Raw genomic sequence first — 12330 nt, 5'->3', positions numbered from 1 at the left:
CTGGTGGCTCTCCGACGCCCATCTTCTCCTATATGAAGTCTTTCGATGAGAAAAAAAATAGAAGGCAACCTTTCGGGACGAGACTCCGCCGCCACGAGGCGGAACCTTGGCGGAACCAATCTAGGGCTCCGACAGAGCTGTTCTGCCAGGGACACTTCCCTCCAGGAGGGGGAAATCATCACCATCGTCATCACCAACGCTCCTCTCATCGGGAGAGAGCAATCTCCATCAACATCTTCACCAGCACCATCTCATCTCCAAACCCTAGTTCATCTCTTGTATCCAGTTCTTGTCTCCAAGTCCGGGATTGGTGCTAGTAGGTTGCTAGTAGTGTTGATTACTCCTTGTAGTTGATGCTAATTGGTTTATTTGGTGGAAGATCATATGTTCAGATCCTTTATGCACATCATTACCCCTCTAATTATGAACATGAATATGCTTTGTGAGTAGTTACGTTTGTTCCTGAGGACAAGGGAGAAGTCTTGCTATTAGTAGTCATGTGAATTTGGTATTCGTTCGATATTTTGATAAGATGTATGTTGTCTAGCCTCTAGTGGTGTTATGTGAACGTCAACTACATAACACTTCACAATTATTTGGGCCTATAGGAAGGCATTGGGAAGTAATAAGTAGATGATGGGTTGCTAGAGTGACAGAAGCTTAAACCCTAGTTTATGCGTTGCTTCGTAGGGGGCTGATTTGGATCCATATATTTCATGCTATGGTTAGGTTTACCTTAATACTTTTGTTGTAGTTGCGGATGCTTGCAATAGAGATTAATCATAAGTAGGATGTTTGTTCAAGTGAGAATACCACCCAAGCACCGGTCCACCCACATATCAAATTATCAAAGTACCGAACGCGAATCATATGAGCGTGATGAAAACTAGCTTGACGATATTCCCATGTGTCCTCAGGAGCGCTTTTCCTATTGTAAGAGTTTGTCCAGGCTTGTCCTTTGCTACAAAAAGGATTGGGCCACCTTGCTGCACTTTATTTATGTTTGTTACTTGTTGCTCGTTACAATTTATCTTATCACAAAACTATCTGTTACCACTTATTTCAGTACTTGCACAGAATACCTTGCTTAAAACCGCTTATCATTTCCTTCTTTTCCTTGCTGGGTTCGACACTCTTACTTATCGAAAAGACTATGATAGATCCCCTATACTTGTGGGTCATCAGGACTCTTTTCTGGTGTCGTTGCCGGGGAGTGAAGCGCCTTTGGTAGGTGGAATTTGGTAAGGAAAAATTTATATAGTGTGCTGAAATTTTCTGTCACTTGTTACTATGGAAAGTAATTGTCTGAGGGGCTTGTTCGGGGTATCTTCACCCCGTCCAGTAGAGTAAAGAGTTGCTCCTCAACCTACTCAACCTACTGCACCTATTGAAAATGAAACTCCTTTTGAGATTCCTTCGGGTTTGATGGAAAAACGGCTAGCTAACACTTTTACAGGAGATGGAACAAAGCATCCTGATGAACATCTACGCTATGTGGATAATGTTTGTGGACTATTTAAGCTTGCAGGTATACCCGATGATGTTGTTAAGAAGAAGGCCTTCCATTTATCTTTGATGGGAGACGCATTGACATGGCATAGGCTATATGATGATATGAGATCATGGAACTATAAAAGATTGAAATTGGAATTTCATCAAAAGTATTACCCCATGCATCTTGTTCATCGTGATCGCAATTATATATATAATTTTTGGCCTCGCGAAGGAGAAAGCATCGCTCAAGCCTGGGGGAGGCTTAAATCAATGTTATATTCATGCCCCAATCATGAGCTCGCAAGAGAAGTGATTATGCAAAGTTTTTATGCTCGGCTTTCTGATAACAATCGCACCATGCTCGATACTTCTTGTGCTGGCTCTTTTATTATGAAGACTATTTCATTTAGATGGAATTTATTGGATAGAATTAAACGCAACTCTGAAGATTGGGACCTCGACGAAGGTAAGGAGTCAGGTATGACACCTAAGTTTGATTGTGTTAAATCTTTTATGGATACCGATATTTTCCATAAGTTTAGCACTAAATATGGACTAGACTCTGAGATAGTAGCTTCTTTCCGTGAATCTTTTGCTACTTATGTTGATCTCCCCAAGGAGAAGTGGTTTAAATATCATCCTCCCATAGAAGTAAAAGTAGTTGCACCTATTAAAGTTGAAGAAAAGATTGTCACTTATAATGATCCTATTGTTCCACTTCTTATGTTGAGAAACCACCTTTCCCTGTTAGAATGAAGGATCATGCTAAAGCTTCAACTGTTGTTCGTAAAAGCAATATTAGAACTTATACACCTCCTGAGCAAGTCAAAGTAGAACCCAATATTGCTATTGTTATAGATCTCTTGTCTGATAATATTGATGGGCATGCTATTCAATTCCAGGGTGAAACTGCCAGAATTGCTAAACCTTGTGATAGAGATAAACATAGATCTGTGGTAGGCGTGCCTGTTATTTCTGTTAAAATAGGAGATCATTGTTATCATGGCTTATGTGATATGGGTGCTAGTGCTAGTGTAATACCCATTGACTTATACAAAGAAATTATGCATGATATTGCACCGACTGAGTTAGAAGAAATTGATGTCACAATTAAACTTGCCAATAGGGATACTATTTCACCAGTGGGAATTGTTAGAGATGTTGAAGTCTTGTGTGGAAAAACCAAATATCCCGCTGATTTTCTTGTTCTTGGTTCTCCACAAGATAGTTTTTGTCCCATTATATTTGGTAGACCCTTCTTGAATACTGTTAATGCTAAGATAGACTGCGAAAAGAATGTTTTTACTATTGGCTTGGATGATATGGTTCATGAGTTTAATTTCTCTAAATTTAGTAAACAACATCGTGAGGAAGAATTGCCTAGTAAGGATGAAATTATTGGTCTTGCTTCTATTGCCTTACCTCCTAATGGTCCTTTAGAACACTATTTGCTAGACCATGAAAATGATATGTTCATGAATGAAAGAAGAGAAATAGATGAAGTATTCTTTAAACAGGATCCTATTCTGCAACACAATTTTCCTGTAGAAATCCTAGAGGATCCTCCTCCACCCAAGGGTGATCCCATGTTTGAGCTTAAACCGTTGTCTGATAATCTTAAATATGCTTAGCTTGATGAAAAGAAAATATATCCTGTCATTATTAGCGCTAACCTTTCAGAGCATGAAGAAGAAAGATTATTGAAAACTCTGAAGAAGCACCGTGCCGCTATTGGGTATACTCTGGATGATCTTAAGGGCATCAGTCCCACTCTAGGTCAACATAAAATAAATTTGGAAGCGGATGCCAAACCAGTTCGTGATCCTCAACGACGTTTGAATCCTAAAATGAAAGAAGTGGTAAGAAAGGAAATACTCAAGCTTCTGGAGGCAGGTATAATTTATCCCGTTGCTGATAGTCAGTGGGTATGTCCTGTCCATTGTGTCCCTAAGAAGGGAGGTATTACTGTTGTCCCTAATGATAAATATGAATTGATTCCGCAAAGAATTATCACAGGTTATAGGATGGTAATTGATTTCCGCAAATTAAATAAGGCTACTAAGAAAGATCATTACCCCTTAGCTTTTATTGATTATGCAAACACACACATTATTGCTTTCTAGATGGTTATTCCGTTTTTTCTCAAATACCTGTGTCGGCTAAAGATCAATCAAAGACTACTTTTACATGCCCTTTTGGTACTTTTGCTTATAGACGTATTCCTTTCGGTTTATGTAATGCACCTGCTACCTTTCAAAGATGCATGATGGCTATATTCTCTGACTTTTGCGAGAAAATTTGTGAGGTTTTCATGGACGACATTTCCGGCTATGGTTCCTCTTTTGATGATTGCTTGAGCAATCTTGCTTGAGTTTTGCAGAGATGTGAAGAAACTAATCTTGTCTTGAATTGGGAGAAGTGCCACTTTATGGTTAATGAAGGTATTGTCTTGGGGCACAAAGTTTCTGAAAGAGGTATTGAAGTTGATAAATCCAAGGTTGATGTTATTGAAAAGATGCCATGTCCCAAGGACATCAAAGGTATAAGAAGTTTCCTTGGTCACGCTGGATTTTATAGGAGGTTCATTAAGGACTTCTCAAAAATCTCTCGGCCTCTGACTAATTTATTACAAAAAGATGTACCATTTGTCTTTGATGATGATTGTGTAGAAGCATTTGAAATACTTAAGAAAGCATTAGTCTCTGCACCTGTTGTTCAGCCACCTGATTGGAATTTACCCTTTGAAATTATGTGTGATGCTAGTGATTATGCTGTAGGTGCTGTTCTAGGGCAAAGAGTTGATAAGAAATTAAATGTTATCCATTATGCTAGTAAGACTCTAGACAATGCTCAAAGAAATTATGCTACTACCAAAAAGGAACTTTTAGCAGTTGTATTTGCCTGTGATAAATTCAGACCCTATATTGTTGATTCTAAAGTAACTATTCACACAGATCATACTGCTATTAAATATCTTATGGAAAAGAAAGATGCAAAACCTAGACTCATTAGATGGGTTCTCCTGCTGCAAGAATTTGATTTACATATTGTTGATAGAAAAGGAGCTGAGAAGCCCGTTGCAGACAAATTATCTAGGTTAGAGAATGTTCTTGATGACCCACTACCTATTGATGATAGCTTTCCTGATGAACAATTAAATGTCATAAGCACTTCTCGTTGCACTCCATGGTATGCTGATTATGCTAATTATATTGTTGCTAAGTTTATACCACCTAGTTTCACATACCAACAAAAGAAAAAGTTTTTCTATGACTTGCGACATTACTTTTGGGATGATCCACATCTTTATAAAGAAGGAGTAGATGGTGTTATTAGACATTGTGTACCTGAGCATGAACAGGAACAGATCCTACGCAAGTGTCACTCCAAAGCTTATGGAGGACACCACGCTGGAGATAGAACTGCACATAAGGTATTGCAATCCGGTTTTTATTGGCCTACTCTCTTCAAGGATGCCCGTAAGTTTGTTTTGTCTTGCGATGAATGTCAAAGAATTGGTAATATTAGTAGACGTCAAGAAATGCCTATGAATTATTCACTTGTTATTGAACCATTTGATGTTTGGGGCTTTGACTATATGGGACCTTTTCCTGCCTCTAATGGATATACTCATATTTTAGTTGATGTTGATTATGTTACTAAGTGGGTAGAAGTTATTCCAACTAGTAGTGCTGATCATAACACATATATTAAAATGCTTAAGGAAGTTATTTTCCCGAGGTTTGGAGTCCCTAGATATTTAATGACTGATGGTGGTTCACACTTTATTCATGGTGCTTTCCGTAAGATGCTTGCTAAATATGACTTAATCATAGAATTGCATCTCCATATCATCCGCAGTCTAGTGGTCAGGTAGAATTGAGCAATAGAGAGCTCAAATTAATTTTGCAAAAGACTGTCAATAGGTCTAGAAAGAATTGGTCCAAGAAACTTGATGATGCATTATGGGCCTATAGAACTGCATATAAAAATCCTATGGGTATGTCTCCGTATAAATGGGTCTATGGAAAAGCTTGTCACTTACCTCTCGAACTAGAACATAAGGCATACTGGGCTATTAAAGAGCTCAACTATGGTTTCAAACTTGCCGGTGAGAAGAGGTTATTTGATATTAGCTCACTTGATGAATGGAGAACCCAAGCTTATGAAAATGCCAAGTTGTTTAAAGAAAAGATTAAAAGATGGCATGACAAGAGGATACAAAAGCGTGAGTTCAATGTAGGTGATTATGTGTTGCTATACAACTCTCGTTTAAGATTTTTTGCAGAAAACTTCTCTCTAAATGGGAAGGTCCCTACGTTATCGAGGAGGTCTATCGTTCCGGTGCCATAAAAATCAACAACTATGCAGGCACAAATCCGAAGGTGGTAAACGGTCAAAGGATTAAACACTATATTTCAGGTAATCCCATAAATGTTGAAACTAATATTATTGAAACCGTAACCCCGGAGGAATACATAAAGGACACTTTCCAGAACGTTCCAGACTCCGAAAAGGAATAGGTATGTGGTACGGTAAGTAAACCGACTCCAAAACAATTTTTAAGGCAATATTTCTCCGTTTTGGAATATTTAGAAAAATAGAAAAATAAGTAGCAATCCGGGGAGGAAACGAGGCCTCCACGAGGGTGGAGGGCGCGCCCTACCCCCCTGGGCACCCCCTACCTCGTGAGCACCTCGTGTGCCCTCCGGACTCCGTTTCCTTGCACGATACATATTTTGGTCGGTAAAAATTCATTATATATACTCCCGAAGGTTTTGACTCTCGTATCACACAAATCTCCCCTGTTCTTGTTTCGAGCTGTTTTTCTGACAGGTCTAGATCATCATGATGACCCCAAGTGCTTCCAAGGACAAGTTCTTCGAGAAGGTGATCAACCCTTACCTCGCGGAGGTGCTACGACACCCTCAAACCATTGAGATGCGTGATGGGTTGCTGCACATCCGCGATGTTGAGGGACCAAAGGGAATCAGGAGTGTGGAGTCGAGGCTCGAAGCAATGGAGCAACAAGTTTTCAAGTGCCAGGGGATGGTGGAGCATGGAATTAACGCTACCCACAAGATGCTCGCGGAGTTCACCAACAACTACGAGCCGGATGCCAAGAAGACCGAGGAGGCCATCTTCAAGCTACATGAGAAGATCGAGCACCTCCAAGCCCAAATCTATGATCTACAAAACCAAAATTGTGAGTATGAATATAGATTCAAAAGGATGAGTTTGGCTGCAGATTTGAGGATTCCGGAGACTCGATCATCCTTCTATGATGGTCTATGCCATGGAAGGTGGACGACAAGCTCGCATCATCAACAACACCTCCACCGCCAACAACAAAGAAGGAGACATAATCACATGGGTATGGGCACTCCCCTTGGCAACTGCCAAGCTTGGGGGAGGTGCCCTGGTATCGTATCACCATCACAACTCCTATCTTTACCATTTTTCTTAGTTCGATCCTATTAGTAGTATCTTGATTTAGTAGAATAAAGTCATCGCATGATCTAGTTTTAAGTTTTGCTTTATGATCCTTCTTTGTAATCAAGTCCGTGAGCTATATAATAAAGATTAGTGTTGAGTTAAGGGCTTGAGTATTTTGCCATGATCTTTGGTGATTAGAAGAAAAAGAATAAAAAGAATCAAAGAGTTCATATTGATCTTAGTGAAAGTAATGACTTCACATAGAAAGAGTATGATGATTAAAAGTTGTTGGGAGTTGGCAAATATAGCTTTGGTCATCGTTGCAATTAATAGGAAGTAATAAGGAAAGAGAGGTTTCACATATAGATATATTATCATTGACATCTTTTATGATTGGGAGCACTCATTAAAATATGACATGCTAAAGAGTTGATGTTGGATAAGGAAGACAACATAATGAGTTATGTTTTCTTACATCTGAGATAAAGTATGTTGTCATGGATCCTCTACCGTGTTGAGCTTGCCTTTCCCCCTCATGCTAGCCAAATTCTCAGCACCAAGTAGAAATACTACTTGTGCTTCCAAATACCCTTAAACCAGTTTTGCCATGAGAGTCCACCATATCTACCTATGGATTGGGTAAGATCCTTCAAGTAAGTTGTCATCAGTGCAAGCAATAAAAATTGCTCTCTAAATATGCATGACTTATCAGTGCAGAGAAATAAGCTTTGTATGAACTTGTTGTGGACGCAATAAAAGCGACGGACTGCATAATAAAGGTTCACATACAAGGGGCAATATAAAGTGACATTCTTTTGCATTAAGATTTTGTGCATCAACCCTAAACGCGCATGACAACCTCTGCTTCCCTCTGCGAAGGGCCTATCTTTTATTATTACCCTCTACCTTATGCAAGAGTAACGGTGATCTTCACCTTTCCTTTTTCATTTTATCCTTTGGCAAGCTCAGCATGTTGGAAAGAACATGATATATATATATATATATATATATATATATATATATATATATATATATATATATATATCTAATTGGATGTGGGGGAGCATGAATTATTACTGTTGACATTACCCTTGAGGTAAAAGTTTGTGGGGCAAAACTATAAGCCCCTATCTTTCTCTGTGTCCGATTAAAACTCGTAACCACAAGTATTGCGTGAGTGTTAGCAATTATGAAGGACTAAGTGATAGTTGAGTATGTGGACTTGCTTTTAAGCTCTGACATATACTCTTTCCGATGTTATGATAAATTGCAATTGCTTCAATGACTGAGGTTATAATTTGTTGGTGCTCAATAAGGTTTCTGATTCACACTTTGGCTTTGTGAAAAGATCATCACTTGAACATGAGTAATCATATGACGAAATATATTTATGTTGCTGTTATGGAAATAATCATGATGCCTTCATGTCCGTATTTTATTTTTATCGACGCCTCTACCTCTAAACATGAGGACATATTTATTGTTATCGGCTTTTCACTTGAGGACAAGCGAGGTCTAAGCTTGGGGGAGTTGATACGTCCATTTTGCACCATGCTTTTATGACAATATTTATTGCATTATGGGCTGTTATTTCACGTTATGTCATAATACTTATGGCTATTCTATCTTATTTTACAAGGTTTACATGAAGAGGGAGAATGCCGGCAGCTGGAATTCTGGGCTGGAAAAGGAGCAAATATTGGAGGCCTATTCTGCGCAACTCCAAAAGTCCTGAAACTCCACGGAATACCTTAAAATAAATAAAGAAAAATCATCGCCAAAGATGAAGGCCAGGGGGCCCACACCCTGCTCACGAGGGTGAGTGGCGCGCCCCCCTACCTCGTGGGCCCCCTGGTGGCTCTCCGACGCCCATCTTCTCCTATATGAAGTCTTTCCATGAGAAAAAAATAGAAGGCAACCTTTCAGGACGAGACTCCGCCGCCACGAGGCGGAATCTTGGCGGAACCAATCTAGGGCTCCGGCAGAGCTGTTCTGCCGGGGACACTTCCCTCCGGGAGGGGGAAATCATCACCACCGTCATCACCAACACTCCTCTCATTAGGAGAGGGCAATCTCCATCAACATCTTCACCAGCACCATCTCATCTCCAAACCCTAGCTCATCTCTTGTATCCAATTCTTGTCTCCAAGTCCGGGATTGGTGCTAGTAGGTTGCTAGTAGTGTTGATTACTCCTTGTAGTTGATGCTAGTTGGTTTATTTGGTGGAAGATCATATGTTCAGATCCTTTATGCACATTATTACCCCTCTGATTATGAACATAAATATGCTTTGTGAGTAGTTACTTTTGTTCCTGAGGACAAGGGAGAAGTCTTGCTATTAGTAGTCATGTGAATTTGGTATTCGTTTGATATTTTGATAAGATGTATGTTGTCTAGCCTCTAGTGGTGTTATGTGAACGTCGACTACATAACACTTCACCATTATTTAGGCTTAGAGGAAGGCATTGGGAAGTAATAAGTAGATGATGGGTTGCTAGAGTGACAGAAGCTTAAACTCTAGTTTATGCGTTGCTTCGTAAGGGGCTGATTTGGATCCATATGTTTCATGCTATGGTTAGATTTACCATAATACTTTTGTTGTAGTTGCGGATGCTTGCAATAGAGGTTAATCATAAGTGGGATGCTTGTTCAAGTAAGAACAGCACCTAAGCACCGGTCCACCCACATATCAAATTATCAAAGTACCGAACGCGAATCATATGAGCATGATGAAAACTAGCTTGACGATATTCCCATGTGTCCTCGGGAGCGCTTTTCCTATTATAAGAGTTTGTCCAGGCTTGTCCTTTGCTACAAAAAGGATTGGGCCACCTTGCTGCACTGTATTTGCGTTTGTTACTTGTTGCTCGTCACAATTTATCTTATCACAAAACTATCTGTTACCACTTATTCAGTACTTGCAGAGAATACCTTGCTGAAAACCGCTTATCATTTCCTTATGCACCTCGTTGGGTTCGACACTCTTACTTATTGAAAGGACTACGATAGATCCCCTATACTTGTGGGTCATCGGTGGCGTTACTGGTAATGCCAGCCTTAAGTGCTATTAATGGCCTTAAAGACTACGGAGTGAATGCGTGTCCGTTGCACGCTGAGTGACCCTGGTCTTTGGGAGGTCGAGTGATTCTCTTGTTAGTCGAGTGACAGTAGGTAGGGAGACTCCCGAGTGTCATGATGTCGAGTGGATTGCACTCGACACCTTTGACCGGGGGTCTCACAGAGTCTCTTGACCTTCTTGCCTTCTTGGGTAGTGACCTTGGGTAGGACGTATAGGTCAGGCATATGACCCTACCTCAGGTCTGTATCCTCATCACGTAGCTTGGGCAAATTATTTTGCTATTATTTCTCTCTAGCATACTAACATGTGGGACCCACACTTTACTGTATGCTGACATGGCGTCGGTCTGGACACCTCCCGTAACTTTTTTTTGCGAAGCCTATCAACTACAGTACAGTTGTAGTATCTGAACTCACGCACTAACACACACCACACTCACACCACACGCACGCACGCATACCCCTAGTGCGCAAGCTAGACCTACAAACATATACTATATTCCAGCGCAAGTATATAACTATAGGGTAGAGCCCTGCCGGCAACGGGCACCACATTGCAATACAACCATTACACATCAGGCGCGGGAGAGGCAGAGCTGTTCGCACACGGGAACAACTAGATTTATTAGGGGGTAAAAACCCTCGGTGAGGCACGCGAAAATTCGTCCCCGAAGGGAATCGAACTCGCGCGGGTGGACCGGCCACCGCCGACACCTCCCGTAACTTGGTTTGACTGACATGTGAGCAAAACAAGGAGCATGCACATAGGACCATTCACTTACATGTTGGCAAAACAAGGAGCATGCACGCCACATAAATAGGAGCAATCCGTGACGGTCCGCATAGTGTACAAAGGGAAAAGGCAAGGCCCAGTTCGTTGTTTCATGACGGTTTCCGTGACGGCACCTCGATGTCTGTCATTAAGGGCCCAACGTCTTTGGGTTCATTTGCATCTCGCTGATCGGTGACAGTTTTCGTGACGGGTCAGATAAAACTGTCATCCACTGTGAGGGATTTTGAAAACGTCACCAGAAATCCCTCATGGATTAACAGGTTTCTTGTAGTGTTCATCGTCTCTTGAAAATTCCACCCAATTATTCCATTCTCCATACTTTCGGGTGTGCTTGTTGGCCTAATTTGCGGAAGTATAACTCACACAAACTAGAATTTCGGTCCAAGATGTGCGTTTTCCTTGGATATGGTCCTATGCATAAGGGGGTACAAGTGTCTTGATCGATCTACGGGTCGCACATACATCTCGCGTGACGTTATCTTTGGTGAGTCGGTCTTTTCGTTCGCTACTCCCGGTATCACGGTCGATGTGTCTACACTTAAAGAGGCTATTTCTTTTCCATCAACCAAACCGGCTACGAGTGTTCCTGTGTGTAACTATGACCTAACCTACTTGGCTACTAACCACTCTGGCGAAGCCAATGCTTCTCCTGTGCAGGACTCCTCGCCATCCAGTACAGCTCCGCGTCAGGACACGCTCGACATGCGCACGGTGATGATCGACGTGCACGGCGACACGGTCCCCCAGGCAGGTGCCCCGCATGTGCATGTTGGGCCTGCGTCGCCTGGTGCTGCGGCTGGCTCGCCCGACGCCTTCGCCTCGCCAGCCCATGGGTCGCGTTCTCTAGCCCATGACACCATCGCCAAGTCCAGCTTCGTCGCTGCCTTCACCCAGTCCCGCATCGTCGCCGCCCTCGCCTGCGCCTCCTGCTGCTCCGACCGCCGAGCATCCTCATCCTATGGTGACTCATACACGGGATGTTACTCATCACGACAAGGAGTATACTGATGGGACGGTGCGGTATAATCCCCTTCGTCGTGCCTTCTTTGCGACGCCGGTGTCACATCATGATGCTCTTCGTGAGCCGGCGTGGCGTGATGCTATGGCTGCTGAGTTTGCAGCGCTTCGTCAAAACGGCACATGGGTATTGGTTCCCCGGCCTCCTGGAGTTAACATTGTTGGCAGTAAATGTGTCTTCAAGACGAAGCAACACGCTGATGGGTCTGTTGACAAGCACAAGGCTCGCCTCGTTGCTCGAGGTTTTACTCAACAACAAGGTCTTGACTATGGCGGTACGTTCAGTCCCGTGGTGAAGCTGGCTACTATTCGTTTGGTTCTCTCGCTTGCTGTTTCGCGAGGATGGAGTTTGCGGCAAATTGATGTCAGCAATGCATTCCTTCATGGCTTTCTTTCTGAGAACGTTTATATGCAGCAAACGACTGGTTTTGAAGATGCTCGGTTTCCTTCGCATGTGTGCAAGTTGCAACGAGCTCTCTATGGTCTCAAACAGTCGCCACGTGCTTGGTATG

The sequence above is a fragment of the Triticum dicoccoides genome, chromosome 5B, assembly GCF_002162155.2.
Source record: "Triticum dicoccoides isolate Atlit2015 ecotype Zavitan chromosome 5B, WEW_v2.0, whole genome shotgun sequence".
Classification (NCBI taxonomy): domain Eukaryota; kingdom Viridiplantae; phylum Streptophyta; class Magnoliopsida; order Poales; family Poaceae; genus Triticum; species Triticum dicoccoides.
Note: the sequence above shows the minus strand (reverse complement) of the source record.